This window comes from Pongo pygmaeus, chromosome X (genome assembly GCF_028885625.2).
Source record: "Pongo pygmaeus isolate AG05252 chromosome X, NHGRI_mPonPyg2-v2.0_pri, whole genome shotgun sequence".
In the NCBI taxonomy this organism is placed as follows: domain Eukaryota; kingdom Metazoa; phylum Chordata; class Mammalia; order Primates; family Hominidae; genus Pongo; species Pongo pygmaeus.
This window is the reverse complement of record NC_072396.2, coordinates 11,266,417-11,280,564: the sequence shown is the minus strand read 5'-3', so window position 1 is coordinate 11,280,564 and position 14,148 is coordinate 11,266,417. Positions and strand designations below refer to the sequence as shown.

At 38.6% G+C, this 14,148-nt stretch overlaps 1 protein-coding gene across 3 annotated transcripts in view; it reads left to right on the top strand.

The window, feature by feature from the left end:
* Window positions 1-11,875: 11,875 nt before the first annotated feature.
* The window catches only part of MID1 (midline 1), a 384,641-nt gene continuing 382,368 nt past the window's right edge, over window positions 11,876-14,148 (top strand). The window contains exon 1 of one of the 3 annotated variants that reach the window (XM_063660355.1): window positions 11,876-12,280. The gene's annotated coding sequence lies outside the window, so the exon portion shown is untranslated. Of the gene's footprint in view, window positions 12,281-12,905; window positions 12,926-14,148 lie in introns of those variants that run through there. The other 2 variants (XM_063660359.1, XM_063660357.1) reach the window with 2 other exon arrangements.

Below are 14,148 nucleotides of genomic sequence, written 5' to 3'. Positions count from 1 at the left end.
AGAATACATAGTTCCTAGCACTGATAACAAATTCAGCAGGCTTAATCAGATTCAGATTTGGTATGCTGTTTCAGTGGAAAAGGAAAACAAATCTAAGAGGGCACTTTAGACCTTTGGCTCTTATTAAAGAGTTTATGTAATTTGCCACATTGAAGTTTAAATACAAGCTCATGAGAACTTCACATTTAAGATATGAAACTCATTCAAGAGGAAATATGCATCCCCCTGAGATGTCTTCCAGATCTATCTCCCTACTCTCCCAATTCCAACCCAACAACCATTATCAAAATCTTAATCGGTTTCTAAATAGAGATTTCTTTCATGTAATATAGTATGTGGATTCTCTGATAAATATCAATAAAAGATTTTGAGACCTGGGTATAAGTATCCCATCCATGAAGCACATATTTGGACTGACTTAGGGCACACACTAATCAAATACCTTTGATTGGCTGTTAATACCTCACACTTAACCTTGTCTAGACTATCCTGATATATAGTTAATAGTGTTTCAAGTTCCTTTTTCGAAAACACCATAGAAAATGTAAGTGAGTACACACTGGTCTGCAGAAACGCCTAGCATATGTTAATTGCAGTTAACCATGGGGTTCAATGATCAGGGAATCTTCTGTGAAATACTGGGACTCCTTTTAAGAGGAGACCCTCTGAAGATTTTATATGTACCACTGTGAAAACTTAAACTAAACCTTACAGATTTTTAAAACAATTTTTTAATTTGCTTCCCATTATATCTCTTCCAAGGTAGACCAAAAACTAGGTTGATTTCTAAACGGAAGTGTCTATTAGGAAGAAATCAAGGCCAATTCTAAATGTGTCCTTCTGGCATTGGGACACTAGACAGTATGGGTTTCTCAAATAACAACTCCATAGCACACGACAGCTTGCAGTGTCAAAAGCTTGGTGGTCAGTCTTTGCAAAGGCTCCTGAAAAACTTGCTAACCCAAAGCTATTCATTTACATGTGTGCAAACCCTTCCGAATCACATAGAAAAAAAATACCTAACATTTTAAAATAGAAAAAGGCAGAAAAGTTTCTATACTCTAGTGTATGTTTCCAACCTATGTCAAGTTTCTCATTTCTTTTAAAGAATCATCCTTTTCTCTGATTTCTATAGCCTGAGATAATAGCAGAGTCACATAACAAGGACATTGAGCTCTAACACCTTCCTGGAAACCTCCAGTCTATTTCTGTATCTGTCTGTTCCTCTTTGCAGGTCCCTGTCTCTGTGCCTCTGTCCTTGCTTTCAATGTATCTTTTCTCCATCTTATTTTTCTTTCTCTTGACACAAGGTAAAACTAACTTGGTATACTGTTTGGTTGTTCTTGTGTTTTTTTTTAAATAACCTTTTAATTTTTGAATAACTTTAGGTTAATGAAAAAGTTACAAAGAGAACGCAGAGAGATCCTGTGTACCTTCAATTGACTACCCTTAACTTAACATTATGTGGTACATTGGTCACATTAAGATAGAACTTCAATACATTACATTAAAAACTCCAGACTTTATTTGGATTTCTCCAGTTTTTCCACAAATGCCCTCTTTCTTTCTTTTTCCTTCTTTTCTTTTCTTTCTTTTTTTTTTTTTTTTTGTGTGTGTGTGTGTGAGACAAAGTGTCACTTTGTCTCCCAGGCTGGAGTGCAGTAGCACAATCACAGCTCACTGCAGCCTCTACCTCCTGGGCTCAAGGCATTCTCCCACCTCAGCCTCTCCAGTAGCTGGGACTATAGGCATGTGCCACCATGCCCAGCTACTTTTTGTATTTTTTGTAGCGATGAAGTGCTGGGATTATAGACATGAGCCACCGTGCCCAGCACACAAATGTCCTTTTTCTGTTCCAATATCTCATCAAAGGTACCACATTGCATTTAGTTACCATGTCTCCTTAGGCTCCCCCTGAAATGTGACAGTTTCTTTGTCTTCTTTTCATTTTCAAGACTGTGACAGTTTTGAGGAGGACTAGTCAGGTATTTTGTAGAATTTCCCTCCAATGTAGGTTAATCTGTTGTTTTCACATGATTAAACTGAGGGTATGGGTTTGAGAGAAAAAAAAACTGGCAGTGAAGGGCCCTTCTCATCGCATCTAACAAGGGTGTATGCTACCAACATCACTTATCACTGGGTGATGTGTTCTTGTTTTTTAGTATCACTAAATGCACATTGTTTTTAATTTTAAAATGAGGCTGGGCGCAGTGGTTCACGCTGTAATCCTAGCACTTTGGGAAGGCAGAGCAGGCAGATCACTTGAGCTCAGGAGTTCAAGACCAGCCTAGGCAACATGGCAAAACCCCGTCTCTACCGAAAGTACAAAAACTAGCAGAGGGTATTAGCACACAACTGTATCCCCAGCTACTAAAGAGGCTGAGGTGGGATGATCGCTTGAGTCTGGGAGGTCAAGTCTGCAGTAAGCTGTGATCGTACCACTGCACTCACACCAGTGTGGGTAACACAGTTGGAGCTTGTCTCAACCAAAAAAAAAGAGAAAGTGGAATGTTTTCTATGTTTCACTAAAACATAAATTTGAAACTCTTTCAACCTTTAAGTAAGCTGCTTTTATCTACTCTAATATATGAATGTGTCTCTGACACATAGAATTTCCCCAGTATTATTTGTTGAATGAATATCTCTATGTCTGTCTCCATCCTCATCTATACCATGGATCAAGCAGAGTCCATGAGTGGGAAACAGAAATTGTAGGCTGCCTAGATGCTAAACCATTTGAGAGTCCAACCACTGTTATCCATTTGGCCTTTAAAAAGTTCATTGAAAATAACTTTGGAAAACTGCGATATATTTTCATCTTCCTAAAAGACCATTCTAAGTTTTCATTTGGTTTTGATATTCAACTCTGATGTTTTAAACAGTGCTAATGAAGTGAGAAGTAAGCATGTAAGAGTTAAGAATTACAGACCTTGGGAAATGGGGTGGTGCTTTGGAATTATTATTGGAAAATTGCTCATTTTCATTGCTCTTTGAAGATTTTTTGACCACGTGGTTATTTGCCATCTCATTAAATAAGAAACGCTCAACGACATCATCTTAGGCCATTTGGCCTAGCCAAATGGAAAGAGGCAGCCGTTTAGGAGATTTGTTTTATTTTCTCTGTATCTTGATGAGTTTTCGTGCTTTACCCAAAGCAGTGAGTTTTACATTGCTGACAGACACAATTCAAAGATGCAAAGTAAAGTGAACTGTTTAAAAATTCAACTTGCTTTATTTTGCAGAATGTGCATTCACTCAAAGCTAAGTGTAAAAGGCCAAAATAATTGCTAGCCTGTGCCGATGGCACTGGTGGCTTTAAGAATGTCGTGCAGGTAAGTCAGCCTTTCTTGTGCCACTCATCCAGAAAACACATTGGCCACTGCACGGAGATGAGGGAAATAAGGCTGACCTGAGGGAATAAGAATTTCTTTTACTTCCTATTTCTTCTACATTATTGTTAATTATTTTAAACTATGTTGGCATTTTGCTAGTAATTAAAGGCCAAAAATCCCTTTTTGGAGATTTTGCCCTTTTTGTGGAGAAAGGGGGAAAATTTGTAATGCTAGTCTTTTGTTTTGAGAACTAACATTCTTCCCTAAAAAGGTACAAAATACCTTCTCTCCAAGGCTGACAATGAGTCCAAAATACAGATAATAGGTCTGTGAGGGAAATATGAACAATTTCTGGCCTTTGCTCCTCTTTGGGTTCAAAAGATATTAAGAAAACCGTGACATGAAGAGCTTTTGCGAGGAATCAAACACCTAAAAATCACTGTAAAATAGAATTTCAAAAATAAACTCCTCAGGACAGTTCAGATGCTAAAGCAAATTTGGCCTTTGGGTACTTGCACAATGAATTGCAAAGGAAAGGTTTCTTAAGATAAGCATTTGTGTTTCGAATTTCCCCCACTTGGCTCTTTATGATAACAGCTTTCGTAAATAGCATAGCAGTTGAAACATTTATTATTGGAACAGAAATGCAATTACATGCAGATGTTGTCCTGTGATTCATTGCTTTGTGCCACATACATTTTCAAGCTGGAGAAAGAACAAGCAGGTCATCAAGTAAATGCTGTAGGCTGAGCTCCACTTATTCTCCTGACTTGAGTTATCTAATCTCTTTTGTGAGTGTTGCCACAATCTAGGCCTCCGTGGCCCTCCTTGGCAGCCTGTTTCATTGTGCAATTACTCCAACTACCGTCAAAAATTTCTTTTCATCCAACATAAATGTTCTTTACTTAATCCAAACCTGGTTCTTTCTCCAACATTCCTGATCCAAGGCATATAAAATGACTGCCACGTTTGTTTTGTTTTTCAAGTTTGTCATTGTTTTCTACTTTTCATCCGGGTGAAATTTGGCTGTTTGGTTTTCTTTTTGTTTGGCAATGAGTGAACTCTGTTAGTGCCAGATAGTGATAAGAGCTATGAAGGAAGTGAAATGGGTAAAGTGATGTGGAACTACTGCAGGTGGGATGGATGGCGAGGACAGCAATGTCAGTCATGGCTGTCATGGGCAGCCTCCTACCAGAGAAGACGTTTGCATAAACTCTGAGGACTGAGGCACTAGCAGTGAAGACGGCAGGTATATTCGTTTTCTATGGCTGCTGTAACAAATTATCACAAACTTGGTGGCCTAAAACAGGCCCAATTTATTTTCTTACTGTTTTGGGGGTCAAAGTCTAACACAAGCCTAACTGAGCTAAAATCAAGCTGTCAGCAGGGCTATGTTTTTTCTGCAGGTTCCAGGAGAGATTCTGATCCCTTTCGTTTACCAGTTTCCTTAGATCATGGCCCCTTCCTCTGTCTTCAAAGCCAGCAATGTCTGCTGGAGTCTTTCTCATATCACATCACTCTGAAACTGATTCTTCTGCCCCCTCCCCACCACTTCCACATTATAACAACCTTGTGATGACATTGGGCCCCCACAGATAATGCAGTATAATCTTCTTATGAAGTCAGTTTTTTAGCAACCTTAATTCCATCTACAACCTTAATTTACCATTGCCATGTAACATTACATATTCACAGGGTCCAGGAATTAGAATATGGACAACTTTGGGAGGTAATGATTCTACCTACCACACCAGGGAGAGCATTTCAAGCAGTGGGAAGGGCATGTGCAAAGGTCCTGAGGTCTGAACAAAATGGGTATATTGGGGAAAGAGAAGGAAGGTGGTGGCTGGACACAGTGCTATGAGATTAGTTTGGAGGGGCTGGCAGAGGTCTGATTATGGGGAGCTCTCTGGGCAATGGTAAGAAAACTAGATTACATTCTAATTGTAGGAGGATACCACTCAAGGTTTTAAGCAAAGAAGTAGCATGATCTAATAAATATTTATTTATTTATTTCTATTTCAATAGGTTTTTGGGGAACAGGTGGTGTTTGGTTACATGAATGAGTTCCTTAGTGGTGATTTCTGAGATTGTGGTGCACCCATCACCCAAGAAGTACACTGTCCTCAATGTGTACTCTTTTATCCCTCACTTTTCCTCCCACCCTTCCCCACCGAGTCCCCAGAGTACATTGTATCATTCTTATGCCTTTGTGTCCTCATAGCTTAGCTCCCACTTATGAGTGAGAACATACGATGTCTGGTTTTCCATTCCTGAGTTACTTCACTTAGAATAATAGTCTCCAACTCCATCCAGGTTGCTGTGAATGCCATTATTTCTTTCCTTTTTATGGCTGAGTAGTATTCCATGGTGTGTGTGTGTGTGTTTGTGTGTGTGTGTGTGTGTCACATGATAAATAGTTTTTAAAGGTGACTTTGGCAGATCTGTGAAGAATAGACTGTAGAGGGGCAAAAGCAGAAGTAGGGAAGACAATTAAAAAGCTGTTGTAACAATCTAGTTCAGAAGTTCTCACTCAGAGTCAATTTTGACCACTAGGGGACACTGGGCAATGTCTGAAGATAACTTTTGGTTGTCTTGACTTTGGATGGGGGTGCAATTGGATTGTCATCTAGTGGGTAGAGACCAGGGATGCTGCTAAACATACTACAATGCACAGGACAGCAACCCCCCACAACAGAGAATGATCCATTCCAACACGGTTGAAGTTAAGAACTTGTCTAGGCAGGAGCCGATGCTATCTTGGACTAGGATGGGGTGGAGGTGGTGGTAAGAAGTGGTCGGAATCAAGATTCAGGAGCATTTGGACCAACTCACCCATAACTATGCTTCAGCTTTCTGACCTTTATCTAAGGAGGGAGATGCTATGGGATTGGCTGCAAACCAGATTGGATTGGAGAATGTAAGGCTATGGGAACACCTGGGGAAGGGAAGGAGAAATGGTGTATAGAGTGCTGGGCTGTCCTTGAGGCAATCCAAACGACACACCATAGGACTTCCATGTATGGGCTATGAGATTGTGTTTGTTACTCCATTCATCCTCACTTTTCTAATGAATACCTCCAGGCATTGCATTCCTGTGTGCTTCTTTGTCCCAGCTCCTATGTACTTTGGGTTTATCATAATCTAGGACTGTGAACACCAGGAACCTGGGTCCTAATTTCTTCTCCATCACCACTAGCTTGGTGACATTACAGAATTGACCTAACCTTTCCTCGTTTTCTTTTTTACCTATGTTTAATGAAGGCAACATTTGCTTTATTGACCTTGGCTAGTATTGTGACTTTTCTTCCCTTTAATTTCATGATTGTAATTATTCTCTAGGTTCTATTATATTAATTTCATCATTAATATCTTTCCCAAAAGGACAATATAGTTGAGAAATATTTGAAAAATTGAGATGGTAAATTATATTTTGGATTTATTTCCATGACATTTTCAAGAAGTACATATTCCAATTCTTTTGGAATATTTAATAAGGAGACTGGTGTATTAACATTTTTTGTTAATTTAATGTAATTTAATTCACTACTTTATTCACTAGCACCTGTGTGGAAACAATATTAAAGGAATCTGAGCAATAGGAAAATGGCCAAAATAAGGCCTTTCCTGCCTTCTAGGCAGTTTCAGTCAGTTTGAGTCCCTTACCATTCTGAGACACTTTGTATAATGTAGAGAGCAGGAGTCTGCAAAGTATGGCCCAGGTCAGCTGTCCAGTTTGATAAAGTTTTATTGGAATACAGCCATGCCCATTCATGTATGCATTGTTTATGGGTGCTTTGGATCACAACAGCAGAGTTGAGTAGTTGCAACAAAGACATAATTGCTGGCAAAGTTGAAAATATTTACTCTCTGGCCCTTTGCAGAAAAAGTTTGCTGACCCCTGATCTAGAGCACTTAGTCTTTAGGAAAATTCTTTTTCTCACTTCTGAATGTGCTCTGATTTCTTATTTCTTAAAATGTGGATCCCCAATGAAGCAGTATTCTGAGAAACGCCTATTTTCCAGTGCATCCAAGATTAAGACCACCATATTTTTAAATATATCCCAAGAGCCTTTATAAGTAAAAGTGCTAAACTGCCAGCCTATATTCAACTTGCAGGCTAATGTTACCTCAATATAGTTATTTTCTTCTAACATATATTTTCTATACCTTTAATTCCAACCCTCTATTTATCTCTGTTGAACATAAGCTCCTTTCTTAATGTCACTTCAATCCTACTCTTCAAGGTCATTTTGAATTATAATAGAATCCTCTGAGATGTTAGTTATCTAATTTGGCACCATCTGCAAATTAAATCAACTTGTCTTTTATTTCATCACCCAAGTCACTAATAGAAAGGGTCAATTAAGCAGGCAGACTCAATACCCCTTATGGCATAATGACTGGCATTTTAAGTTCAGAAATGACTGATTAGATCCAATTTCCCTAAGAGCAGAGACCTAAAGGTGGACTCAAAGATTATCAGTGGTTCCGGTGGAATCTTGAGGGAGATAGTAATATTTAGAAAGGATGTCCTGGACAGCCCACTTTGGGCTAGACTTTGCAGAACCTTGCTCTCTCTTGACATTATAAGTGTCCCAGAAGAGTAAGGTACTCAAATTGGCTGTAAGGCCCTTTTATAGTGCTTTCCACACAGGTGCTACTGAATAAATTGGTGAAATAAAATTAACTGAGCCAAAATGTTACTCTTGTTCAGCTGGCTGATTTGTCATAGCTGTTATGTAATCATTTGTCATGTATCTTGATTCTCCTCTCTTTCTTTGAAGTTAAGCAGAGCCAAAGGAATTGCTTTGGCCAACAAGAGGCTAGTGGATGTTTAACGGTCCCTTATGGGGTAAAGTTTTGAAAATCCAGCACAATTCACCAAATCCCTGTTTCCTGTGTCAGCAACAGTGAAAGTACATGTTAAAAAGAACCTTCAGCAGCCTGGGTTCCTGAGTGGCTATGGTTAGGTGCGCCCTCCCTGTTGGCCTATGTAAACATGCGGCATGAGCGACAGATTCACTTTTGTTGTTTTAAGCCACTGAGATTTGGAGCTTGCTTGTTACCAGAGCATATCTTTATTTATTCTGACTGACACAGCTGCTGAACATTGGAACATTTTTTCTAGAAAGCTTTATTAAAGCCAGGGATCATTCTTTATCTCCCTGTATCTTTTTCTATGTCTATCCTTCACAGAACCTCATTCATAGTATGTACCAATTAAATGTTTCTTGCACAGAAGTGAATTAATAATAGATTGGGTATCTGATAACTGAGTACAATATTTAGGAAATTTTTCTTGTGCTTTTCCATCACTTCTTTATGTGCAGAATGAATAATAAAAATCACTCCATTGTCCATCCAGCTTCCTGAGCATCTTCAAGATGTTTTCAAGTTGCATGTAATTGTCCTCCTCGGTTGTTAGATAAAAGGACATTGTCATGATATGGCTGATGCATCAAGTTTTACTTTTCCCCGGTATTTATCTGATTTGGCTCAGCCCAGGTCTACCCAGTCTAATCATGGTAAGGTCCACCTCAGGTTAGTAACAGTAACTTGCACTAACTACAGTGAAAGGTGTTGCTTGGACATCATTCATTTATTAACATTGCTATATTTATATAGAACTTCAATTAGACATTCTTGTGTTGTGAGAAATTTAGGAAAACATTAGATTTTCACATCCCATAATATAGATATACACAGTCTTTTCTGTAAGACTGTAAGCTCCATGAGGGTGGGGAACATGCCAAGCTTCTTTATGGCTTTACTCCTAGGATGTAGCAGAATGCCTGGACCATAAGAAACGTCAACAGATATATGAAGAATGATTGAAATGAAATCTCCTTAGGTACTTTCAGTAATCTAATATGTTGAGCCATTTTCACTTCCACTGGCAGGTGAAGCTCAGAAACATTGTGTCCAAGGTCACACATCCAAGAGATGCAACTGGAATTGAAATATCTTTGGACTCTAAGGCATCTGCTCTTTTTTGGCTACTGTGGTACACTCGGGGTGCATAGAAATAGTGAGCTTTCTGGAGTCTGATGGAGTGTGTTTTAAATTGTAGCTCAACTACTCATTAGTTATATATCATTAGGAATTTCTAAACTCTATCCCCTGATGTTTTCTTTAAACCACAATGATATTTTCTCCCCTTCAAATAGGTCTTGTATTTTATTTAGTTTCCCATAAGTGCTATTTTTTGGCATGGTGTAATTATTTAGCTGTAAGTACTCTTTCACTGGGGTCCTCTATGGTTAGGTTGAATTCATGCTGCTTCAGTGATCCAGACTTTCCCAAACCATTTCTTGAGGCCTCTAAGATGGATTTAGCAGAGGGTTGTATTTCCTCTTTGAAATATGCTACTTTGAGATCCAAATTTCATTTTGACCTTCCAATTCAACAATTATAGCCTATGATATTTTGTGTTTAAAGCCTAAATGATTGTTTGCTTAGCATTGTAAGAACAGGCCAGGAACAGTGGCTCATGCCTATAATCCCAGCACTTTGGTAGGCCGAGGCGGGAGGAACACCTGAGGTCAGGAGTTTGAGACCAGCCTGGCCAACATGGTGAAACTCCATCTCTACTAAAAATACAAAAAGTAGCTGGGCGTTGTGGCAGGTGCCTGTAATCCCAGCTACTCAGGAGGCTGAGGCAGGAGAATTGCTTGACCCCAGGAGGCAGAGGTGGCGGTGAGCCGAAATCGTGCCACTGCACTCCATCCTGAACGACAGAGCAAGACTCCATCTCAAAAAAAAAAAGAAAAAGAAAAAAAAAAAGAATTGTAAGAACAAATTTGGAGGCCAGCTTAAGGCATTTAGAGGTTTAGCCTGCCCTGGGAAAAAAATGCATTCTTTGTCTTGCAGCAACATGTTAATAAAGTCTAAAGTTTCTACATAAACAGAACTTGCTTCAGTGGGAATTATGAGGACACAAAGAGTGCAGATCATAAATGGACTATATTAGTGAAAGCCATTTACCTAGCATGGTACAGAGTTTCATTTAAGATTAATGAAAACCCAGTAAGTAGAAAACACTGATATTCCTTCCAGTGGAGGAATCAGGATGAATCTTAACTTGATACAATAGAGATGTGAGTACTGTGAACAGAAAAATGTGTGCAATATTTGCCAAGTTATATTTTCATAATATTTTATAACCCAAATTTATATTCAATAAAAATACACTCTCTATCTCATTTTATGATCTTTCTGGAGACATTTAAAGGGAGTCATGTTAGCAGTAAGTTATGACTTTATAAAAAGTATTTTAATAAGTTTGTATATTGCATTTAAATTCTCTGGACATATGATTATTAAAAATTATATTTGAACATGGAAAATTGCCATTTTAATGTTCTTCTGTCTCTTAAAGTTGATTCTATTTTGGGAAATGCTATTGGAGTTAAATTCTTTATCTGGGGTTGTGGATTTGCCAAAAACTGATCATGAGACTTTGGACCAATCACTTTATCTCTGTAAGCTAACCTTATTATTGTGAAGAGGAAATACTACACACTTCACAGTGTTCCTGCAGAGATAAGAAGAGAAATTGTATGCAAAAGTTTTGCCCATTGGAAATTGCTATTCAAAAATAATTACCCTTCCTGGCAGTGCAATTTTTGTTCCTTACTCATGTTGGCAGAAACTTTTTGACATTGGTTTGTGTTGGTGCTCGCTTAGGTAGCATCAGAAGATTCATTCTCTCGCCTGTCCTAAGCAGAGACCTAAAACAGCCTTGAGCTATTTTTAATAAGGTTGTCACTACTCAAGGAGCAGTCAACCCATAGATGAAATGAAAACAAGTGTTTCGTTTTGAGATAGGTCCTTTTTAGCAGACAATCTTCATCTCTAGTACATAAGAAAGTCTCAAGTCTCCATATTGTCTTCAGTGGAATTGGCTAGAATTTTTAAAAATTATTACTTTACTAAGTAGTAGATAAAATGTAAGGGGAAGAGCTATAGAGTTCTTTTAAAGATATATTTTCTTATCTTCTTAAATCAAGGAAGTTGTTTAAAAATGTTTACATACAAGTATGCAAATTCACAAGTCTTAGATTTCTTTCCTGAAACCATCAAATAACACATCAGCATGTGGGCTCAGGAGGGTTGTTACTGGAATAGATGTCATTATCTGTCATTTTGCCCATCAAAAAATACAGTAGCAATTACTGCATTGTAAAGGGAGAAAACGCAAAATGATTGTATTGCATTATCTACCAAAGGCCTGGGAAAGTTGAATCACTATTTGTTACTATGCTCAAATAAGGCATTTGAGCCTTATTTGATGGAGGTTTATTCACATTCTCTTTCTGTCACATGTTCTATTCACTTCTTTGAAAATAATCTCACGTTCAATTACCCTGATTTTAAAAACATGAAAGACAACTTATAAAATGTTACACTTTTTTCCCCTACAGTGCCTTCAGATAATATGAGGCTGGTCACAGCCCATGATATAAAATACTAGCTGTTGACTCACAGTTACACTACAAGGGCCAATTTTACAGACTGCCAGGATAAAGATGATTTTAATTAAATTGCACAAATCCCTTTGTACTGCAACCAAACCCCTACGCAGGCTGATCGACTCTGAGCCATTCTGGTGTGTATAGAGTTAACCAGGTTACCAGGATTCCTAGTTAACTTCTTTCACCAGGAATGCAATTCATGTTTACCTATATAAGGAAACCTGTTAGGCTGACCTGAGTTTGGCGGACTTTTGCGCTGACTGAGAGGCGTGTAAGCACACACCCTGGAGAGGGGGAGTGATTCCGAGCTGGACAGAGCAAGCTTCCTGAAAGCCCCAGCCATTCAGCTGATCCGAGGCAAAGAGCCGGCACTTGCCCCAGACCAGCCTGCTTGAAGGACCTACAGGTTTGTCTCTTCCAGATCAGAATTGAGGAACAAAAACCCCCGTCCTGGGAAAAATGGGGAAGCTGGTGAGTCTTACCACTCTCTCTCTGCTTGCTTCTGCTAAGTGGCACGCCTGTCTGCTCTCACCCAGGAAGCAAAGTAAGAGGCGTTGCTCAGCCTCTAACCCCACAGCTCCTTCCTGAACAAATACAATGCTTCGCGAATACCTCCAGACAACTTTTTCTGCCTGTTTTACACACCAAAAATCCACAGAGGCAATGATTTTTAGCACTTTAGACATTCCAGAGAGTGTTTTTCCTAGGCAAGCATTTCTATACTATCGTGATGAGCAAACTTTCTCATCTTTGTTACACTCTAAAACAGTGGAAATTAGCCGTGGGGTGCTTTGTGAGGAAGGCTGAGTCCCCAAGGAAGTGATAGTAAATCTAAATGGGGTTCTTAAAACCACAGGCAGTGTGATGTTCTGGAAAAGCATAATTTGTCACTAAAAAGGCAGTCTGAAGGTATCATTTTTCATTCACGCAGCAGCAAAATCCTTGCATCCTGCATATGTAATAAAGGACACCTTCTGAGACACTGAGGAAAAATAGAAGCCGAGCTGGCCTCTTTGTTCTAGACAATGTAAAGAAACTCGCTCTTGCGTTTTGACAAGGATCGTATGTCTATTTATGTATATGGCGAGAACGGTGGATAAAGGCTTTATGTCAAAGGTATTGTGGTCAATTGAGTTAAAATCTGGCTATATTCTATATGTGTACAAAAATCTCAATCTGCATATAATTAAACATGGAAATGTGAAAGTGTTTAACAGACTTGCAGGGAAATTTTAGTTATACTTGGGAACAGCCAACTATAAGAGACAACTGGGAAAGGAAAAAAATTGTTTCAACTGAGTTCTGCGGCATAGGTAAAACTTTTGCAAAGAAAGTCAATTTTTTATAGCTGTCAAAAGTGATTTGGAATCAGGTAAAAAAATTTATTTTTATTTTTTCATGGTGATGTGGTTTTTTGAGTTGAATTAACTTGGATAATTGTGTTGAATGATTTGGCTGCTCATCTTTCAAAGGAATACTGTTGTTTTCTGTCATATACAGGCTTAATCCTGAGTTTGGGGAGCAGGTTTGTGCTACTGACTGCAACAAGTGGCACAAAGACTCAGTTTCAGATTTCTGATATTATGAAATTAATTGCTTAAGTTAATTTAAAGAAAAGTAATCAGTGCAAACAAGGAGATTTGAGAAAATGACCATGTTTTTAAAAAATGCAAGTTATAGTCCATTCCCTAGTGAGACTATTGATTTCAAACAGGCATTGGCAACTGCCTAGTCATAAGGACAAAAGCTGTGGCCAATTTTCTCTAGGATCTTTGACTCTAGAAAGCATAACTTTTGCAAGGACACAGTTTAAATGAAACTTGTTCACCTCTGTGAGAATGAAACATAGAAAAGCACCATGTATAATACACTAGACATTTTAGTAAATAAAATTCTTAATAGCACAAGCCGCAGAACAGAAGAGACAATGCAAATGTTTTAAAGTTTATCTCTTCAGTGCTGCTCAGAAAAATATGAGTCTTGACATTCTGTTGCTGTCAATGAAAGTCAGCAACCCAGGAGACACAAAACACCATTTTAGAATATACAGTTAATAACAGATGGTTTAATACCAGGTTGTCTCACCCTGCCGATGAGATGGCCCCAAGCCAAATCAGCCAGCACGTCTGCCGTTTTTCCTGTGAGTTGATATGTACATAGTTATTATACACTAATTACACTAACAGCCAAGGGAATATATAACCAGAAAGACAGATAAGTCTCCTGGGGTAAGGAGGGCAAGGGGGCGGTGTATGCATAGGGTTTTTGGATCTCATGTTTAGAATTATCCTTGCCAGTGGCATATGAATTACTGCAGATGACTGGGAGTCTCACGGCTA